This window comes from Pithys albifrons, chromosome 3 (genome assembly GCF_047495875.1).
Source record: "Pithys albifrons albifrons isolate INPA30051 chromosome 3, PitAlb_v1, whole genome shotgun sequence".
NCBI classification, from domain to species: Eukaryota; Metazoa; Chordata; class Aves; order Passeriformes; family Thamnophilidae; genus Pithys; species Pithys albifrons.
The window spans coordinates 82573786-82597480 of NC_092460.1; positions in this window are offsets into that span (position 1 = coordinate 82573786).

The window sequence follows — 23695 nt, forward strand, 5'->3', positions numbered from 1 at the left end:
GTGGCAGGTAAGTGTACGTATTTTGGTTGCTTGACTTTTTCTTGAGAAGGTTTTGCACTGTCCTCTTTCCTCATCCTTCTCCCCTATCTGTCTCTGAGGCCGCTTCCCAGTACTTTTCACATTAGTCAATTGTCTCTTGGACATCATGTATGGGAAAGGGTCTAACAATAAAAAATAGAATTAAAACAGCTCAGTAACTTTTAATTTATGCATGCTGTTATTTTGAGGTCCAGATCTAATAAAAGTCAAAATACAAACTTCATTTATTTTCTTTTCATTCTCATGGGCCCAAAGAAGAACAAAATTTTAATCAGTTAGGTGTACAAATAATATGTACTTGTATTATAGCAGCACTGACAGCTCCCATCTGTGATTAAGCCTCCCTTTCAGCAAACCATACCAACACATACTCTGAATCACCCTGCAGAATCTAAAGTTAAAATAAGCTTATACCAACAAATCAGACTGCCGGTGCTGGTTTTAGTTAAGAAGTCAAGCAGTTGGAAAGGAAACAGCAGCAGTTCAATGGTCAATGGTTCAGGTAAAACTGTGTTATCCATTGCTATATAATAAATATTTTGGATCTCCTTTATCGGGATGATCATCAGAAATAAATAATATGTTGTGGCCAGATGCTGACAGGCCTTACCGTCCCATATTTCAAGCTGACCAGATGTGTGATTCAGCTCAAGTCCTGAATTCATATAGCCACAGCATCACAATACTGGGCCTGAGCCAGCTGAAGTGCCCTTCTACAGTACACTTGGATCTGACCATGTCTTTTGAAGTGAATATGTCTAGACTAGTTCTTTGTGCTATATACAGAGATTACAGGAAACTAAGACTAGTGCTGGTTCAAATGACCCTTGGAAACACAATGACTAACAGTGCAAAGTTATCTTATTTTCCCTGCTGCTGCCCAGATCTTATGAAACACATTGAAATTTCTCATGGTTTCCATCTGAAAACATTAAAATACCCTTTTGAGTAGGCAAAATTCAGCCAAGAATGTCCCAAAAAATGAACAGCCCTCAAGAAACACATTTATAAACCCACACAAACATCTGGATTGTAACAAAAGACAAATCTAGCAAATGTAGCCAAATGCCAGCTTTAGTTAAAGACATTTCTTGTAATTTTAAACAGAGTTGTTCATTTGATAGACAGCATCTGTTACATTTTCATGAACTTTGAACACAAGTTTCTCACTTCCTGGATGGTTTCACAACTTGATGGCAACCTCCCTTTGCTTTTTATTCTCATTGTCTTGCCATATTTGTATACACAAGATCGGTCTGTAAAAGATTCAGAAAGACAGTCTCCTGGGGCATCCAGCAGTAGTCCATTTTGACTTGTGTTTGTTCTCCAATTAAGCCTGTAATCCTATGAGAGAATGATTCTAATATAATTAATCAGAATTGCATGCATTCAATTCACTGCTGTGGACAAATGGTAACATGATTGTGTTAAAGATCTTTCACTGAACAGCTAAGTCCAGCTACAGCTGCAGAACTTGTAAAGTGTTAAAAATGGTGGAGAAGAAGGTCTAATTTTTGAAAGGAAACTTTATAATATCTAAAACTGTAGATTGTCTACTCACTATTAGCGGTGTCCTGGGCTGGCATGCAAAATCAGAGAAATGTTTTCACTTTTGGAGCCATTGTGAGAATAGAAAGCAGCTGATAAAGGGGTTTTGATCTATTTCTTCCAAGATTCCTATTAACTGTCTTTTGCCCTTCATTATATGTGATTTGAATATATAAATCCAATGCATTGTAAAGATTAGCCATCTGAGAGAGAATGAAAAAATTATTATGAAACATTTCTATTACTCTTCTAAAACACAGTGGGAAAGCATCCTAGAATAGGTTCAGATTGTGTTTAGGATGGAAAAGACCTTGAAGATCATCAAATCTAATGATTGATCTGGTGCTTTTAAATCCACCACTAAACCTTATCTCTAAGCACCACATCTTCATGTCTTATAAATATATCCAGTTACAGTGACTCAATCACTTCCCTAATCAGCCTGTTCCAATGCCTGACAACCATTTCAGTGAATAGATTTTTCCTAATATCCAATCTACAACTCTGCTTGCACAACTTGAGGCTATTTCGTCTTGTTACTCAGGAGAAGAGACTGACATCCATTTTGTTACACCTCCTTTCAGGTAGTTGCAGAGAGCACTAAAGTCCCCTGAGCCTACTTTTCTCCAGGCTAAACAACCCCAGATGCCTCAGCTGTTCCTTGTAAGACTTGTGCTCCAGACCCTTCACCAGCTTCCGTGCCCTTCTCTGAACACACTCCACAACCTCAATGTCTTCCTTGCAGTGAGGACCCAAAACTGAACACAGGACACCAGGTCCAGCTTCACCAGTGCCAAGAATACAAGGGGACGATCCCTGCCCTAGTCCTGCTGGCCACACTATTTCTGATACAGGCAAGGATGTTCTTGGCCACCCAAGCACGCTACCAGCTTGTGCTCAGCCTGCTGTAACCCAAAAGATGTACTAGAGGTCTTGACTGCTCTGTTCTGCTTTCTTGTACTCTAACACATCTGGCTTTGTCGATGGGAATGACCCTTTCAACTTGCCAGGTGAATGAAAGAGAGAGGAAAGGATTATTTTTGTGCTGTACATGTTAATCCAAAGCGTAATTAAATTGAAGCTGTAGAATAAAATTTCTAATACTGCACATCATACATCTCACCACTACAAGCCCTTACCTGGAATACATTCTGGAGGTTGGAAGGAAGCAGACCTATCCCATGCCCACACTGTGATATCTAAACTGTTTTTTCTTTGTTCACCAACATCTTTGAATCTCATTCTTCAAATCCAACCTGCATTTTCACAAAAAAATTATTTTGAATAAAAAAATGAACAAGCCCATTTTCTGAAAGTAAAGAGGCAACATCACCACTGGAAACTGATGCCTTGGTCTAGTGAAACACTGCTGCAACTTAAAAACTGCTTTTACTGCTCTGGTTATGAAAGGAGATATACTAGAAAGGAGACTGTCACTGTTTTCTTCTCATTTGGGTTCCTGTGCATAATCCAGGATTATATATTATGTGTATTATATATTATGTATAGTATGTGAAGACTGTAGTTGTATTTTATAGTGTGCATCAGCATTTTAAAGGCAATGTAAATTATAAGAAACTTGTTTAAGGAGTGTACAAAATACACCAGCAAATTGCGCAAGTTGGAAATAGATTTGCCATTTTACTTTTTTCCCTGTGTTTACCCCAGGATGATTCAGTACTTTTTTCTTTTTTTTGGATAGTACTTTTGCAGTGACATTGTCTTTTTGTGCTACACTGTTTGTGCAACCTGAGTTTGTGCTTAACAGAAGTGAATTTCAAACCACTCTTGGAAGAATATATACAACTGTCCAAGATGTTCAAAACTCCATAGTGATTGTGAACATTTCATAGAATTATAGAATACCAGGTTGGAAGGGCACCTCATGGATTGTCTGGTTCAACTTTTCTTGGCAAAAACACGGTATAGAAAAGTTTGTACAGATAGGCCTTAAATAGGTCTGACTTTCAGAGAGCAGATCCTTCCTAATATGGGATTAGTACTTTAGGAGTCTATAGTTAATTCAAATGGCAAAGCAAGATGGAAAAATTTTACACCTGTTCAAGAAGATCATGAAAAGAAACAACATTTTCCTTCCTATCTTCTGTTAAAGATAATTAGATTTTTTAAAAATAGGTGTAAATAGGCAGCTTTTGAACAGAGATCACAGGTATCAGTAACATTTCTTGGGTTTGAGCCAAAGCAATGATCTCAAGGATGTGGTCTCCAAGGCTCAGACTCAACAGCTACTCAGGGCTTGGTACTTGTCTGAGAACAAGACAAGCTGCTTGTTTAATGTCACTAAGCATTACTAAGTATTGATGCACATTTGAATTATTGACAGCTATATATTAGATGAACTGATGACAGGCACCTTTGGCAAGTAATAAATTTCAGTGACAGCCAAAATAGATTTTAGAAGCAAGCAATTGTGTCAGAATTTTCCAAATGGACTTTTGGAAAATATAGGCAAATACATTATTTACCAAATGTATTTAACAGCCAGAGTTTCCATTAAAACATAGCTTTCCTGCCTTTGTGTCTGGGAAGGTACTGATAACTGGTATATCCAAACACTGTGATTAAGGTGCCTGAGCTGTTTTCAGTTCAGTAGCACACTTGATCTGACTAGCACTTGTATTTTCTGACATTTACTTGCTGTCCTGTGAAAGTCCAGCCATGAATGTAGTCTGAAGAGGCAGTTTAAATGGTTCCTGATGGATGAGCTCTCCTGGATAATACTTACATCCTGAATGCAGAATAAGAACATTTACAGGAGAACTACAGCTAAAAAATTTGATAGGTTACACTGTTTGTTTTTCTACATTTCCAACTGACACACTCCTGCCAGAATTGAATATTGAAATTGATATAAAAATTTGCCTAAGACCTGTCTGTCATAAAAGATTCTGAGATTTTCTAAATTAATCAATAAGAACTTAAAACAATTATGAAATATAAACTTTGTATATATGAACATTGAAAACTGGATTAATTTTATATACCGTCTTTTTCATGTATAAGGAGATCTAATAACAAAAAATAACAATTTGAACACATTTTCTCTGTTTATGAATAGCAGGCAATAAAAAGTCTTCATTTATTTTGTTATTCCTAACTGAAGTTTATACCTACAGTCAAATAAGAATCCAGATTGACAAGCTTGCATGAGGACATTCCTGCTTTTTACATTGTGGTATACTGTTGTTGCAGTTTTACTGGACACACATTAATTCCTGCTTTCTTTTCAAGTGGCACTGCCAAGAGAAAACACCATTTATATCTGTCACATCACTTGTCTCTTCATCAGCTTAGCCCTACCTTCTTGTTGTGTGCCGCTTTGTTGATATGATGGTGGTGGGAGAGAAGGAAGTAATTAACTCTGATATTGAAACTGCTCATAGAAACTTGTCATGCTGGTGGACAGCATACCCGTGGAGCCAGCACTCTCAGTCTTTAGAATTGAACCTCAAATAATAACATGGAAGAGAAAGAATACTTACTTCTCTCACTGACATTAAATTTAGGGTACCAGAGGGACTGTCTGATAAGCTGATATATACACAATACACAGGTTTTAAACAGATTAGAAAGGTTTTAATAGTTTTTCCTTCGAATTAAGTTTAGAGGATTCAATTCCCTCCAACGGATAACTGTAGAAAGCCTGTTAAGATGTGTTCAGATTTTCAGGTTTTAAAGTGTTTCAAAGAAATCTCTTGGAGCTACCAGTAGTTTGAAAATACTAAAGAATCAAATTTTCCAAAAAGAAAGGAAATTTCTAAATTAATATCAAAGTCATCTGTTGATTAATTGGATATCCATGTTCTGTCTGAATTTTCCCAATTTCTCTTTTTCAACACTGATTTGAGAGTAATGAAGAATATTACAAACAGATTCTTTATCTTCCTTAGAATAATATTTGGTCTGAAGAAGTAGGAATAAATCAGAACAGAAGCCATAGAAGTCCTGCAAAATGTGTAGGATTTTCAGATGGGTAAAGTATGTTGAGTCTCCAGATTGTAAAGTAGTTGTTTGGCAAAGATTGTGTCTAGCAACTCCTACGCCTTTTTGGTGGCTAATATAACTTATAGAAACCAAACTTAGGAGTGACTTTACTCCACAGAGAAAGAGTAAAGGAGTAACATTTACAGGACTTTTTTTTTTTTTAACATTGGGTACTTCTGAAAACTGGAATCAAAAGCTGAGAGGAGAGTTAGAAATGAAGTCATGCTTCCCTTTGATACATGGTAAAAATTAGTAATTCTATCTCATCACAAGTTTAGTTATAATATTTGCAATGAATATAGGTTACTTGGTGTCTGACACTGGTGCCATCGAAGATAATTACTTAAATGGGACAATGCACGACACATTGTAAAACTGACTGCTGTCCAATTGTAGGTTGAGGTTTTTGTTCAATAAGAAAAAAAGTCCTTGTAGTGAGGTCTCAAATAATTCGTATTTGATTGCCACAGTTACATGCTGCGGAACTGCTTAGATACTCTGAGGAGCCTTGTCGAAACAAATGACTGACACAATGCATTTTTTACTCATGACAATTAATGTCTATAGGAAATGCAGCCTCACATCAGCTGTTTTCTACAGTACAATTGTGATTGGTTATTAGCAAGACTGCATGGGAGTGAGAAAATAAGTATATATTTGTTTCTGATACCAAATGATTTGATTAAGCCAGCTTTTGAAGGCAAAAACTATTGATCTGGTATATATGAGTTTTAACAGTTTCAAGGTTTAGTTTTTAGCAAATCCTACTTAATACAGCATATCTGGAATCAATTACTACTTTTCTATTCTATTTACATACTGTACGAGTAAAGTGAAATACCTTCTGAACAAAGAACTGCAGGATTTGGCTTAATTGAAATTAAATCTGAGGGAGGTTTAAAAAAGTAACAGTAACATTTTCTCAATATTTTCCCATTTATCATTTAGCCATGAAACTCTCCTTTCTTTTTCCTTCTCTCCATATTTTATATTTAACCATCTTCATTTTCCTTTCAATATGATGTTTTCTTTCCCCTAATGTTTGGCTTCTAGACTGCATTCTTTCATTCTTCCTTTTCCCATCTTCTTTTCAGCTTTCATGTGGTGAATCCTGTTTTTCTTCCTGCATTACCATACTGCCTGCTACTCTTCCTTTTCTCATACAAATTTTGCCTCTTTTATTACCTTCCCTCTAGGGTGGTATTTTTCTGACACACCCCTCACCAGCCTGGTTAAAGTTTTGCCATGTAAAGTTTTCTGTAGACTTGTAGTTATGTCTTTATCCTATAGGTAAATACAGTTTTTAATGTCTTTTCCCTAAATGGAAAATGGATGCAGAAAACACAGGCAATGTACTTCAGAACAAAATTATTTGAATAAATATTAAACTATCTCAAAATAAATTGGTCGTTTGGTGCTTCTTAGGTATTCAATTCTTATTTTTTTATAGTATGATTCTCAAAAAAACCCCAATTCACTCCCACTACATTTGTATATATTATATCATATCATTGCTGTTTAAATGTTAGTACTCTGTATGATTTTTCAAGCTTATACCAACAATAAGGCTGGCATTATATTAATAATGATTTGGTAAATGTAATGAAGTTATCCAAACAAAGGCATGCAATGCCAGTTGTGGATATGCCACTTTATCCTGTCAACACCTGCCTGCTGATCCAAGTACTGCAGGTCTCAGATCACCTAGGGCACTTCAGATAACATTATGAAACACCTATGTCTACTTCAGGAAGCTGAATTGTACTTTATGTCTCAGATATTAACCTGAGCTAATGTTGTCTTAATATGGAACTGAATCTCATCCTTAGAGCCACTATACACATTCTTCCAATATTACAGGTTTCTCTGATTCCATATTTCAGATGAGACTTAAAATAGGGGTACTGATGACCTGTACTACTAGTGATTATAATTTTAGCTACTTTAACTTTTACTGTGTGAAAATTCCAGATTTTTTATATAACATTTGGATTTATTATGGTTGAGTTAGTAAAAGAATTCGAAGTCTCTGTAAGGTAACAGTATTTACTATTTATTATATCTTGGATTCATGTACATATGTCTGGACACAAGTGTTCATGATTAGTTTTTTAATCAAAGGGAATTAATGATTCAACGTGGAAAGGTGAGTTGCTCTATATAATTGAATGCTTTGTTCATAGTTGAGGGAATAATAATTTTGAGGTTTGTAACTGCTACACATACATGAAAAATCTCAAGAATAAGATTTGCCATAGTAGTATATGAATTTATTCACCTCAGTTCTTTAATCCCAGAAGAAGGTTTACAGGTTGTTTAAATCAGAACAGTGGCAGTGTGAACAACCAACACAAGATTGCCCTATTTAAATATGGAGCATTATTTAGGGCATGTAAGATAAAAATTGAGAGGCTGACATCTGCAGTTACCTCTCAGTGCTCACTAAGTCTTGCTTTCTGGTCCTCCACATAGCTGGGTCTCAGAAGGCCTCGGTGGTACACACTGTAGATCCTACATTATTGGTGTTGTAGGTTCCTTGTATATGTAAATGCATCTGCCCTGCCTATACAAAATGCAAATGAATTAAGGTGTGCTATCAGACTGAAGGTGAAGAAGCTTCTGTATTCTGTGGTTTAGGTGTGGCCAAAACAGCCTAAAGCAAACAGTCTCAAAGTGTCTCCTTTGGAAAAACAATATATTTGGCACCTATCTTGATCTTATCTGAAGATTACCTCATGTTTCATGCTTCCCTTAGTCTCTGCCCAACATAGAAAGTGAATTTTCACCTGGCTCATGATGTAATTTAGTTATTTTTCCGGTGTTATTTCTAAGTTAAGCCTTATTTGTTAGTCTCTTCAATGGACAGTTCACATCAAGGGTCAAACAGGATGGTCAAATCAGTCTTTTGCCCTGAAAATACAGTTTCAAGTAATGGATAATCAAATGCTAACGACCTAATTATTGCTGAATCCAGAAGTAAAGAAAAAATATAGAGTTATTGTAAAAAAGGAGAAAGCTGACATTGATTCCTTTTGGTTCAGATGAGAGGATCAGCTCAACTTTTCTTTGCTAGTGGGGCACTCACTCTTCTTCGATCATGCTGCTAGAGACTGTCTGTGCTCTGTTGTTTGCTGAAACTAGCTATTATTCAGCAGAACTGAGCCCAAACTCTTAAATTCCCTTTAAGTGCTCCTCAGTCAAAACTTTACCTCAGATCACTGGCTACGGATTTAAGAAAAAAAAAAAGGAAAAGAAAGGATAAAATCACCCCCAAATCTGCTGTCAGATTATTTTAAGACACTCAGTTCCAGTCAGTTAAACTGACTCAAAAACATGCTGGTAGAAAAACAGTATAGTGGAAATGAACTTTGTGAACTCAAAAGAAAAACAATAGCATCAGACAATGTAGACTGCTTCCCTGAGCTTCCTGTCATACAGTTAGTCCCTAAATCCCAACAGAGCCAGTGAAGGCAAACAACATTTTATAAAGCAAACACAGAAGTCTGGGTCTTTCCTGTTTTTCATAATGAGGTCACCTGAAAAATGAGCTAGATATATCTCAGGTATTTGTTTTCTGTTGTCTCCAGCAGCTGTTATGCAGAGAAAGGAAGAATTTTCTTTCCTGTTGTTTGGTTTTTTAACAGATCCTGTGCATGTCAACACTGAAGAAAGAAACAGGCATGAAAAGCATGGGCTATGCAAACAATTTCTCCTTATTCAGGTCATTGATGCCGTGAGTCAGAAGAGGAAAAGGCAACTCAGGATGCCAGGCAAACATTAAAATTACTCACAAATGAGTTGTAAATTGCCCTGTTAAAAAGTTAACGCCAAGTTTGTATTAGATCTTTGAATGGCAGAATATTATTCAGGAACTGCTTGCTATTGAGTGTTGTAACTACAATAACATAACCTCGTGCATTGTTCAATAGCAAAGGGAAGTCCCAACAAAGTACTATATGAAATACTAAATTAAATAATAAATTCTCAAAGTGCACAAAACTTTAACACTTTTTTAAACTGTTTTTCTATTTCATTATTATCATCTACAGAAAGTTCTTACTCAGGCAAAATATACATTGGATCCATCTATATCTTACAGGCACTAGAGTCTGGCAATCGTTGGGAAAAACTTCTTATTGCTATCCATGTGAGATATGTGTTGCACAACTAACATGCATCCAGGCCACATATAGTTACTTGAAATGGGTGAAAGGTGATCCAGACAAAATCGGAGAAATCAGTTACAGACCTAACATTGAACCTTAACATGGCAAAAGGGAGGTAATAGTTCTTAACACTTATCTTAATGGCATGAGTTTTGCACCAGTATAAACATTAACTTCATTGTGGTTGCCTCTTTTCTTTTATACATGAGAGCTGGGGAAGAGCTGAGCCTACAGTATGTTTCTGAGCACATTAGCAGTTTGTGTAGTAAAGATGAGTTCTTTTAATTGCTCCTAAAACAGGTGACTGTGTGACTGTGAGTTCCTCAGTGACTGACACTAGCAATGTGTGGGTACATAGCTAATCAGTGTTTACCTTTAAATGACATGCATGACTTCACCTAGAACATAGTAAGGCCTTCTTTCCAGATAGAAGCTTCAGTGATGAAAGGTAAGTGTGGTTTCCCATACTGGGAGATTTTGGGTGAGAATTTGTGACTAAATAAATTCCCTTGTGTAATTGTTTCTGAAAATGACATTTGGTATAAGTAAAATAAACCCACAGAGATTATTTTTATGAAGCTCCAAGAAAGACACTAGCTTTCATTTCTGGGGACTAAAAGGAGAAAAGATTGAAGTAATTTTCATTTAATTTCATATAGTCACTGTGGTTTTGACTTGCTGAAAAATGTACAAACAAAACCCCAAAACACATCAAAGGTGATCATATTCATTAAATTTTAAACCACAGATATATACAGACATTTACTGCCTGATTGGATTCTGAAAGACTAACTTAGCGTAGGAGCTGCAAGTTCAGTTAGATGGCTATACTGGCTAACATGTGGTTGATTTATTATTCTCAAGGGACAAAGGGAATTGAAATTTGACAGACAGGATACGCTGTAGCCACTTACTGGCAGAACATTAATTCCCAGAAGTCAGAATGTATGCATTACAAGCAATGCACCTTTTCATTTTGTTTTATTTTTCAAGCAGTATACTGCTCAAAATAGCACACACAATGCCTGAATACCTAAGTAACTCTTACACAGTGAACTAGAGCACAGGAAAAGGAAGTGAAGCACTTCAAGGAAGCCTTGCAGGCATGCTTGATTTAATGCAACATGCTGCCAAATCTTTTGAGCTATTAAGCAACACAGCTCTCTTTGCACAGGATGCTTTTCTGAAAAAAAACCCACACAAGATAAAGAACATGTGAGTTATGGATATAAACTAGGTTACAAGTTGAAAGTATCTGTAAAATGTGATCCAAAAAAGGCTTAACAAACCAATCTACCTTCTTGCCTACTTCAATTGACTCATCTAAATCCTGCACCACACTTGTCCACGAGGAAAAAAAAAAACAAAGCAGTGAAAATACCGTTTAAACTTCAGATCCTTACTTGTACAACCAGGTTTTTCTTCCACATACATAAATCCACATCCTTTAAAATTAAATGCCTTTTAAAATATGCTGCAAATGTTTTAGCTGAAAGTTTTTTTAGATGTGAAGTGCTGTAATGTCAAAAGTGAAGCTCTTTATGCGACCAGATGCTTTTTTGACAGCATGACACAAGCAATTCTAAACAAGTTAGATTTACTTTGATAGAGTAAAATCTAATCAGATCCATGTATTACATGCTACCTTTGCAAAATAAAATGTGCTTACATAGCTAAACATACTCAGTGTGCACACTCACAGGGTGTTTGTAGTAAAGACTGCAAGGGGTAGCATTGCAAAATTCAGAATCATTTGGAGGTTTTCCTGGTCAGTATTGTAGCCCTTTCTGAGTTAGGTGATGAAACATTGTAGACTAAAGTTTACTTTACAGGAAAGAGATCATTGACAGAAAGTCAGAGCTCTTGGTTTTGTCTTCTCCATTCTTGCTCAGGTTGGCTAAGAGTTCAGTATCCCACCTAGCACTCGGTGAACCACCAATGCAACCAAAAAAACAGTTGGTAGTTTTCAGTGAAATGTCTTTACCTATGTTTCCTCCAACTACTCAATTTTTTTTCTTGTCTTGCAGGATATTAATGCTAGCACAATAGCTCATCTCTGTTTTGCCCTGAAAATAGAGTGTTTGCAATTGGTATAGCATTTAGTATTACTGGAGTTAGTATTACTGTAGTTTTTCCAGCTGTGGGATGCTGGGTTCAGAGATCCCATTTCAGCTACAAATGCAGCTTACAATCTGTGAAGGTGTAAAATGTTCTGACTAGATAGCTAACGATTTGTTGTTGTCAGCAGTGGTTTTCTAATTCCATTACTATAATTTCCATTGAAAATTTCATTTACAGCACTCTGTGTTTAGACTATAGGTAAATGAAAATTAGTAATTTAGTGCTGTGAATGTGCCACAGTGTTCTAAGGAACACCTTACTTCTTATAGTCTTTGCCTTTCTTTCTTTCTTTCTTTCTTTCTTTCTTTCTTTCTTTCTTTCTTTCTTTCTTTCTTTCTTTCTTTCTTTCTTTCTTTCTTTCTTTCTTTCTTTCTTTCTTTCTTTCTTTCTTTCTTTCTTTCTTTCTTTCTTTCTTTCTTTCTTTCTTTCTTTCTTTCTTTCTTTCTTTCTTTCTTTCTTTCTTTCTTTCTTTCTTTCTTCTTCATCTGGCCCATGGAGGGAACTGCATATCACAGTAGGAGGAAAAATTCCTGTTAAAAACTCTCAAGCTACATTTGTAACACACTGTCTAACTTCAGACACATTCACTGGAAGCAGGATAATATTCCTTTTTCATCTCCTGCTCTTCATCTTTCTCTGTTCATTTCATCATCATCACCTTCCCTTGCATTATATTTTTAAGGCTGTAGTACCTGTGAACTGAAGGAAGTGATTGAACTGATCAATGTCAGTAAAAATAGCACTGCTTTCCGGTTGTACCAAGTTAAGTTTATTGTGTAATCACACAGCTTCCTGATCTGGCAAGAAAGGAGTTAAAGTGTGTGTTGCAGTATCTCAATCAGACATTTCTATGGAATTGTCCCTGAAACCACAGCCTGAATGTGGCTGTGCTGCTTCCAACACGGTGATCCACAGCCCTTTGCATTCCTATGACACAGCCAGTGATCCAAGCAGCAATCTGACTTGCTGCTTACATAAATTAGGATGCACTAAAGAACTGCATTTTAGCAGGGAGACTGCTGAGGAAGCAAAAAACTCCCATGCTTTAAACCATGTCCCAGTGGACTAGAAAAGCTTCTTTGATCAATACAGACTGGAATACAAAAGTAGTAGAAGTATTTCATAGAATCATAGAATGGTTTGGATGGGAAGAGACCTTAAATATGATCTAGTTCTAAATACCCTGCCGTGGGCAGGAACACTTTCCACTAGACCACATCACTAAGAACCTCACCCAACCTGCCCATAACTCTGGGCAAGCTGTTCCAGTTTACTACAGATCTAGCTAGTTAAATGTAAGTTATTTCTGAAATATGATCCAGTATAGTGAGGGAGGATCTACTCATACCTACACAATAACTGCGGAAGCATCTTAGCTTCTTGCCAAAAGTAATGTCCCCGATTCAGAGCTGTACACTTATCATTTCCATCCAACTTGGGTATCAGAAGTGACAATACTCTGGTTAAATTAGCTTCTGATTTGAAAAAAAAAAACAAACAAAAAACCAAAAGAAAACCAAAAAACCCCACAACAACAACATAAAAACAGACCATAAACAAAACCAAACAAAACCCACAAAAACTTTGAACTTAAAATTAATTCTGAAAAAGAACTGGAAATAGTGTCAACTTTTCTGTAGTAGTCATGTGTCCTATATATTCATACAGAACCAGGAGATCTAAGTTCAGCCTGCTTCTAAATTAAAGGTTTCAAACCTCTGTTTTCCCCTTCCTAGGATTGCAATGGACATTCTGCTCATCAAATACCTTTTTCAAGCTTAAATGAAAGTGCAAATTGAATAAGACACCTTGCCAGCCAGGCAGCATCTGAGAGGCAGCTTATTGGACTTGAAAGGCTAAAATCCTTCCAAGTGCTGTCTGAGGTCTTAAAGCAGATGGTCCTAATTCTTGCCCCAAAATACTTGCCTTCATTTAAGGAGAAGACCAGACTAGGGGAGTGAACTATTCTCATTTCCCACATGGTTGTGTGACTATTGCCTTCAGTTTCTGGGTTGTTTCTCTATGGTATCACAGAAGGCAAATGGTAAATTTAAATCCATCTAAAACATTTCAGAAGTCTGAAAATAAAATAACAAGTCTTCTACAGTAATTACCTTCAAAGCTTATAATTAAAATAGCCACATTATTTTCATTATTTTTCAATCAGGAATGTGTAGCTGACTAGACAGTGGCTAGTTTGAAGGATATAGGAAATAAACAGAAGGTCATTTCATAATCTGTAAATACACAGCGTTTAGAATAGATTAAGTCGGGAAAATAAACTGAAAGTATGTAGTATTTTGTTAGCTGGCGTTCCTGAAAATGGTTACTATATTTTGAAAACAGTGTCTACTTGTTCTGCAAAACTGCTCCTTATAAATCAGAACAGTAAAACATCTGCAGAATTTTGGGAGCTTCAAAATATTTATATTTGAACACTGATTAAGTCAAGAATTATTGTTCATATTCAGAATCCTTTGTGTTTTATCTAGACTACATATTTTTCTCTTTCAGAAAACAAATATTTATGATTTTGATGCATTAACTCCACCAGCCTATTTGTACAGTCTGTAATCTGGAGTTTAAAATACAAGTTTCAATTAAAACTCTACCCTGGAAGCACTCCTTTTCTTCATTGAGGTTTAATCCATCAGTTAATACCACTGATATCTCTTTTTTACTTACACAGTATCAGTGATCTTTCCCTCCTTGTACCTGAGAACACTGGTCCTGAGACCACTGAGACAATGCTAAATGTTTTCTTTTTAGAATGTATTAAATACAGACCCATCAATAACTCTTTCTCATGTTTGGTGAAGCACTGGAAGTTATATGCATGGTGACTTGTGACCTCACCAAGGTGTGACAGGGTCTACTGCTGCAGGTGGTGCAAGCTATTCACTTTAGTTTTTGTCTCTCACTCCTCACAGGCCTTTAAAAAAGAATTATGTTTCTTTTTGAAGCTTTTTCCCCACTTTTTGAACAGATGGCGCTGAATTTGACAAGGAAAGAAAGTCATTGGTGCCTGTATTGGATCTTTTGGAGAGCTGTACTTGGCCATTTTTTACCTTTCTCAGTAAGACTTCATTCATGCTCATCGTTTCCCTGGCCTTTTAGAAAGTCCCAGAGCTCCTCTACTTCACCTCAGAAGTTCTGTCTGGGCTCCTGCTTAACTTGAACCACCCCATCTTTCTGTGCGCAACTTTCACATATCTGTTGAGATAGAGTTCTTAAATGCCACCATGAAGCAAAATTTCTGGGATGCTGAAAGTACGTGGCCTTATCCTCTCTCTAAAAATAAAATATTTACAAGAAAAAGAGTTGGTGAGGTTTGGTTGGTTGGTTGGTTGATTTTGTTTGTTTTTTGTTTTTGTTTTTGTTTTTTTGTTGTTGTTGTTGTTGAAAGCAATTGAAAGCAAACTGTATGTTTGGTATGTTCTCTAAGCAAATTTTTTAATAACTTGTCTTCTCTTCCTCTACTTCCCACTCTTCATGGCTTCTTTCTAATATTTGAAACTCCTCTTGGCTGTGTTTCTGAGAGCGGCAAGCAGATCACCTGCTTATTAAACATGGGCCAGGGATCACTTATCCTCTGAATGTTGAGGAATAATAAAATTTTAATGAAAAATTTCAGATTTTTTTCCCCTGGGGGATGTCTACCCTACTGCTTGTTATCACTGCTACTCTGCTCTATCTTTTACCTTTTAAGTTATTCTGTTGTTGTGGTTTTGTCTTCTGCTGAAAATTTCTAGTCAAGATTTTCAGAAATCACTAAGGAAAAGTTTCTGAACCTTTTGTTTGCAGCTTTTAAGTCTTAAATTAGGTATCCATTTTTAAAAATCTGCTCATTCAATTATATCATACAGAATTAATGCATTGATTCTACATTAAAATATCATCTAATCTTAGAAGCAGATTCAAGTTTGGATATGTAGCAACTATCAAAATTATTTGGATAAAAGTTGGTTGTTTTTTTTTAAAGACATCTACAATAAAGATAATTTTTAAATTCAAAAGATATAGTTACTCTGTGTGAAACATATTTATTTGTGCAGGAAAGAGGAAGGACAAATAAAAGAGAATGTAGAGGGCTTCATCACCAGCTCTTGATTTGGCTTCAGCTGCAGCAGTCTCTTAAAAGTGTTTTGCACTCTGAAAGCAGTAAACATGGTGATAGCCTGTTTATGCTGGACTGAGAACTGAATAACCCTGCTATTTGCTTTAGCACAAATGATGTAAGGGAATGAAGTAAATTAAGGAAAATGAAGATTCTTTAGAGATGTCAACAGCAGAGCTACAGGCAGCACTGGTATGGATGGAGCCTCTGCTGTTCTTGACCTGAGTCCCCCATTATATGACCAAGACAACATGCTATGCCTGAGAGCACAGCCTACAGCCTCAATACTCTTTACTAAACACAGCTTTTCTGATTTTCTTAATCCAGATAACATATAGAAGCTTTCAAATTAAAAAGGGGGGAAAATCCCTGGATATAAACAATATAAATATAGTCTGTAATGGACTGTTTGTTATTTTTCCTTCTTCTTGTCCATACAGGTCTTATTATGTCATAGGATTCCCTTCTCTCCAGATGGTTTGTGAGGCCATCTCATAACTATAGTTTTCTGAGTTACAAATTTTACCCTGTCTACTTAGAGGAATATTTAATTCTTGAGTATAATTCTGCTCACATCTACAGAGCTGGGCTCAGAAGATGTTACTTATCATGACAAATAGCAGAAAATATGTTTGTGCTGGTATTTATCAACCCTTTTTCATGTAGCTGTATCTTGAAATGCAATATTCTACACTGAAGTCCATCAAAAGCCAAATTTCTGTGAATAGAACATAATTAACACATGGCTTGTGTTACTTAGGGCACTCCTAATTTTAAACCCACAGTACATTTTCATTGATAGCACTATATCCTTCAGCCATGGTCAGTCTGTCACAGACTGTAATAGACTATTCAACTGTTTTCAAGTGAGTCAGTGTTTTCCTGTCTGTTCATTTATGGACTGATCCTGAGGGGCACAAAGAAGTTACATCTGCAATGAAGTTTGTTACACTTCCTCACATCATCTGACACTTGATTATTTTTTCTTCTTTCACACATAGTGCATCTGTCTTTGTTGGCTCTCATTTTATTCCAGTGGTTTTTTGTAATAATTGTTGCCCCTGTTCCTGAATCCTTCTATGTTTAGCGTACTGTCTGATTTGTCATTTCCAGTTTTAAATGGAAATCTTGAATGACACTGAATGTAAAATAGCCTCCAGTATGAAAGCTTCCTGCTAATTTGATGATAACATCCCAGTTATGCTTTGTGATTAACCTTCTAGCCAAGTATCTTGTTAAATATAGTGTTCCTATTACATTTGCATTTAAAAATTTATTTTCAATGCCTTTAATTCAGTTAAATTTCTCATCATTCAAATAAATGATTAATACAAGTCTAAGGCATATCACCCTGTTGAAAATATTTCCTCTCATGGTCTGATATTACTGTTCATTCAAATATTTCTTTTCTCCTATATCATTAAACATTTAGAACAATTCAGTGTGATCCATGCTGCCTGTTGAATATATGCCCAAATGGTGAAAGTGCAGAAAGGACACTATGGCAAGGAAGTGGTGTGAGCAGGGCTGCTTTGAGAGGGACATGAAGCTGAAAGGGTGTCCCAGTCCCATGGGTGCTGGCTGCAGCCTACAGCACCTCTCCCTTGTCTCAGGGTTCATTGACAATCCCAGACCAGGCAAGTGACAAGCCAGGGTCAGGGCCAATCGAGGGAGTTGAGTTGGGAGCAATGCAGAAAGAGTTAGGAATAGGGCTGGAGACTTGCATCTTACAGAAACACCAGGGCAGGCATTAAGAGCACTTGGATGGACTGAAGTGTGGTCCTGAGCAATCATCAGAGACAGAAAAACTTCTATGGTGCCCCCAGGGCTCTGATACTTAATGTTTACTTCATCTTTATATTGCAGTAGTCCCAGTATGCAATAAATATATAATACATGTTATGTACATGAATGATATGAAAAAGTGTATTTCCAGGTACACTCTGATTTTATTTTTGTGATAGGTACATGACACATTAAGCAAAATTTTCATATGATTTTTTTTGCAGTCAGTTTATTTTTAATATTTATACTCAATATCTTCCCTTTCTCATCTATACAAGTTATAGAATAGGAAAGCATATGGAAAAATATTTCTTGCTGACATTGTTTCAAGTTCATGGACCTTTATATTGAATGTTTATAGAAACCATTGCGATTCATGAGTTAGGCATTCAAATAATTACTTTGTCAACACAATGATATCTGCACACAGACATCACTAGCCACTCAATTGTTTGGGTCTTAAGTCCTCATGTTTATTGTGCTAATAAACTGCACATTTTATTGTAAAGCATGATCAAATTTTACTAGTATCTAATAGCTGAAATGCCTCTGCTTATGTGTAAAATCTCAATGAATCTGTTAGCTTAAAACTTCAATATTTAAACAGGAGAGATTCTTTTTCGTTCTCAGTATCATACAAATAAACATTCACAATTTCTGTTCTTTGATAAAAAACCAAGTTTCTTTGGGAATAGTAGAATTGACAATTTTGAGTGCTACATCCCCTTTGTGACGATTACCCAACTACACCAAGTCCTGCTGGAATAGTTGCTGAATTCTCTGTATCCCTTGTAATAGTGCTGGGAGCAGTTCACTCTCTTCTGCCTGGCCCTCTCGTAACTTTGATCACAGAATCAGGGAGTCAAACAATATGCCCAGTTGGAGGGGATCCACAAGGATCATCGAATCCAACTCTTAACTCTGCACAGAACCACCCCAACAAGTCACCCCATGTGCTGAGAGAGAGTATCATCCAAATGCTTCTTGATCTCTGCCAGGCTTGGTGCTGTGACCACTTCCCAGGGGAGCGTGTTCCAGTGCCCAACCACCTTCAACTTCTCTTTCATTGAAATCTACTGTTTTAGCAGAGCTCCTCCAAAGGCTTCATGGACAGGTGCAAGGCGAATGACTGCACTGATGAGAACAAAGACCATAAAGTGGTAGTAGATACTCTGTTGACTACACCTCAGTGACTAGTCACCCCATTTGAGAAGACATAGAAAGAAAAGACTTTTTAAAAACCATTCCTGTTTATTTCTAATGAAATATGGAATTACCTTCTCATTTCTCATTATCTTTCATGCTTTTCATTGTTTCTTTTGACCACTTTTTATAAATACTTCATATTCAAACACCTCCTATGAATAAAGAACAGAAAGTAAATTTTTAAGTAGAAATTGATCTAAACTTGGGCTTTGAGATAATTTCTGAATACTGTGGGACCATTCTCTCCTACTTTTTTTTCTTCAGAACTAGATCCAGATATCATTGGAGTGTTTGTTGTTCCTAAACCAGCCACTTCACAGTTCACAGTAAGTGAAAAAACAAAGGTTAAAATCATTTTCATTGTTTTAACCCTTGGCTTTACTGCACAATCCATTGTTCAATGAGTAAGCTACCTCTTACCTCCTTTTCTCTCAAGTAAGGCAGTCTTCTGAAGAAGAGTTAGGCAACTTAAGAATTTTTACAATGACTCAGCAGGCATATTGGCTTTAGTATGTGTAAAGGTATTATGAAACCAACAAGATTAAAGTACAACATGTTTAGCTCACACAGTATTGCATTCTGATGGTAGTATAATGGAATATAGAATGAACAGCAAATTTTGACTTATTCAAAAATTGTGATTTTATGCATTACAATTTAGCATATGTCTAGTTTTTCTCTCAAGATTTTTCAAAATACAAAAGGCTTTCACTATCTATTTTTGAATATTAACTTTATTTGTAAATCCATCCTCTCTAATAGAATGTAAAAGTGTCCATTGGTGAAACTGACTGTTCCTACATTAGCAAAATACTTCAGCTAATCACTGGGTAGACTTAACAACATAGTGTCTTGAATTAGTTCGTTTGTTCAGGGTTTCCTCAGAATTTAAAATTGCCTATTTACCCATTGTCTAAATTTCAAATCCACAGTTCATTTTTAAATTTAAGAATTTCTAAACTTAGCATTTTTTCAAGACAGTTTCTGTTTCATCATTAAAGTTCTGTGACTTTGGTAAACTGATCCAGTATTTCACAGTTAAACTTGTAAATTATTATTAGTATTGTTGTTATTGTTATTATTACAGACGATCTAACTGCCTAAGATAGAACAAATGCTTGGTGTTCTGCAGAGACAGAACTAGAGACTCTGCTATACTAAAGAACATAAAATTTCAGTCTCACTTCCATTAACATTCACTGATGTCTACAAGCTCTAACTGAATTGAGAATTGAGTCAAAATAGACTGGCAAAGAAAAGTTGGAGGTCTGATAGTCTACTAGCCTGTTACTTCCATTTAGTCAGTTATGTCTGGAGAGTTGGAAAGCTCTGGCTGTTGTAATAATCATATCCTTCAGTGGAATTCTGAGTAACTGACTGTCTGCAAAACTCAGGAATTATCTCTTAACAGATATTTTGTATTTGTACAAATGCACTTACTATTCAATTAAAAGAAATTATGTCAGTCTCATTTGCAAGGTCTGTGTTTTTAGCAGTGCTCTTAAAAACAGATGGAAAAAGTATGAATTTCACTTAGCCTATGAATGAGACTATAAGACCTAAAGTAATCTGATTTCTTTTGGCATCAAAAAGACTGAAATTTTCTTGTTCTTTGCAAGACAGTAATAGTATTTCTCTGCATATGTCCTGCACAATTGACAGTGGAGGAAATGGATATATGTCTGCCATGTCCACAGAGGTAGTTACCATATTAGTCATCAAGATCACTGGTGAAGCTAGACTTCAACTCAGGTATGATGCAGTACTGTAGTAGTTACTGGAATATGTGGTGGTGAAGTATTTACTTTAGGCTTTTTATTTATTTATATAGCCACCTATATAGATAGCTATGAATAGATATTTTTGTTTCCTGAGAAGTCCTTTTCCACCTTCAAAGAAAAGATTTGCATGGAAAAATACCCTCAACAGGCAAGCCCTAAACACTCACAAGGGTCTGTGTCTCCAGTTCTATTATGTACTATGTAGAATTTTCTTTGCTGCTTTGAATAACTGGTGACCCTATTAGTTACTGCAAGAAGTTCTGCTCTCAGTTACACCATCATTAACAGCACAGGTTGCTAGCTGCTAATGTGCTTGATTCAGCACAATCAAAACTTGGGAACTTGGGAACTTTGCTTCTGAAGTGAGGTATATTTTATAGTCAAACTGTATTTTGTATTCTGACCGTAATCCACCTTGTCCAAAGATTGTAAGTCTTTCCAAAGGGTCTATATGACTTTCTGTAACAAAACCTTTCATCCTGAGTAGGTTTTCTGTTCAAGACGGCTGAAATGACAGAGGATACACACATACACTCTCCATATAGTCATTTGACATTCCTTCTCTTACTTCCATTGAGACTACAGAAAGCTATGCAGGCCACAGATACATGGAGATTCTCCAAACATGGAAACAGTATAACTGGTCCTTCTCGTTTTCACTAGATGGTGCTGCAGAGCAGTTTTCTGGAAAAATAAATAAATAAACATAAACACAAAGCAAATTGTTCCCAGAAATTGCTGGTTTACATTTCGGTTTTATAATTGTTAAAATAATGGAACAGCTATTAGAGAGGGGGAAAAAATAATAGGCAATGTACATGTAGTGGGATTTGGATTAATAAGTAGTCCAGGTGTCTAAATTCAAGTCCTTTACAGAATGTATACATGAACTAGATTGTAACTTCAGAAATTAAATTATTAGGATTGTAATAAGAATGCTTCAGGACAATTTTTTACATTGTGTCTTACAGGGCACTGCTGTGGGAAATCATTTATTCTGTCTTTACGTACCCAAGCTAGAATCATTGCAGAAGATCTCAACAGCATGTTGACTTCCCCAGTTAGCTATTTGGGGTTCACAATTAGGCTTTCCTCTAGTCCCTCTTTCATATTTGTCTCTGGATTTCTCTGACAGGCCCAATCTAAAGTTCAGTAACCACAGGAATAGAAAACATTTTTATTCAGAAACACTGAAGGAGAATGTACCTTCTCTAACATAATAGTTAAAAGGCTGGAATAGATTTCCAACAATTGGGAGATGAAGATCTTCGACCTAATGGGGTACAAGTGAGCACAACCCATCTCCATACAGAATGTTGTAGACCAAGGAAGAGAAAATGAGAAAGGAGGAGAGCATTCATTTCATTGCTGATGTCACATCAGCGTACAAAGAAAGGACTTGTGAGGGATGGATGACTGGACACAAAATACAGCTTCATGTTTTAGCTTATTGATGAGAGTATTCACTAGGAAGAAGTTTGAAGAGGAAAAGAATGATTTGGGGTTCTATTTCAAATATTTCTTATGCTATTTTTATTAAGAGTCTAAGATGTATGGAAGCCGCTAACAACAAAGACTACAATTCAGGTTTTCCAGAGTAGCGCCTCACCACAGGTGTATATGCTCAGGTTCCCACACTTGTATTCTCTTCCCTGTCTTGCAGCTGCATCCCAGAAGCAAGAAGTTGATTTCTGCCTTCTCCAATAGGGACATGAAAGGAGAGAGCCTTGAGGCTTAAATATTAATTTCCATAAACCTGTCTAATGCAGGGCTACTGGTTAATAGATGGGGGAATTCTGAGATAGACATCTTTTGCTTGAACATTTCTAGTATTTTTTTTTCCTGTCTAGTAAGTATGTTGTGCATATGCATCCCATTCTGAGGTAACTAACCATACTATATAGGGAATACACGTATTTTACTCACATCTGATTTCAGGAGGTGGGAACCCACTAAGAAAAATAATGGAACTGGTATGAAATTTTGATGAGGATATTTTAGTTGAAACACCAGAAAAAAAAATCCTGACTGTAAATTGTATTTATCTTTGAATAATATTCTCAAAAGAAATACATCTATTGGATTCCCTTCCAACACACCTTTTAAAATTAAAATTAAATACATCAAATCCATTAGACTGTTCAATTTTTTTTTTTTTTTTAACCTCTGTTAAGTACTAACTGTTCTGATTACAACTTGCTGTACATTTCGGGTGTGACTCTTTTTTTTCTATGCTTTCTTTTTCTTTGACAAACCTAGGAATAAATATTAATAAGCTATCTAACATAACTATTTAGTAGCAATTTGCCCATCTATATTGAAATCAGAGTTAAAATCAGTTTAAGAAAAATTGACAATATGTCTTAATATTTGTGGGAGGCTAACTATTAGAAATATGCTGCACATCTTTGAACTGGCACACAGGGGAAAAATAATACATCTTGTACATATAATACCAATACAAATGCGCACACAATGCAGGCATATGTAAAGCAGACACACATATGTCTGGTGTAAGAATGACACATAGAAGCTGATTTCTCCCCATTGCCTGTTTTAAATCTGATTCTATTAATTGCCAGCTGGCTGTGAGCTGGAAGAGGGCTGTCAATGGACATGGCAAAAACAGATTCATCCCTTTATTTAATAAGGGTGGTTCAGTACACAGAGTCTGCACTATGCATTTATTCATGTCCTTTTCTAATTGGACTGTTCAAATCGTAGAAGATATATAATTTTAGTTAAATTATATGGGAGGGAGATGGAGACCAAAGAAGAGAAATAGAGGAAGATAAATAGGTAATTTGTATTTTATTCTAATCTACTTAAATGTAGTCAGATTATTTTGAAACGTTTAAAGTTAAAATGAAAGGAAAATGAGGAATGCTTTGATTTTCTCCTAATTCCAAGCAACTATCACCTACTGA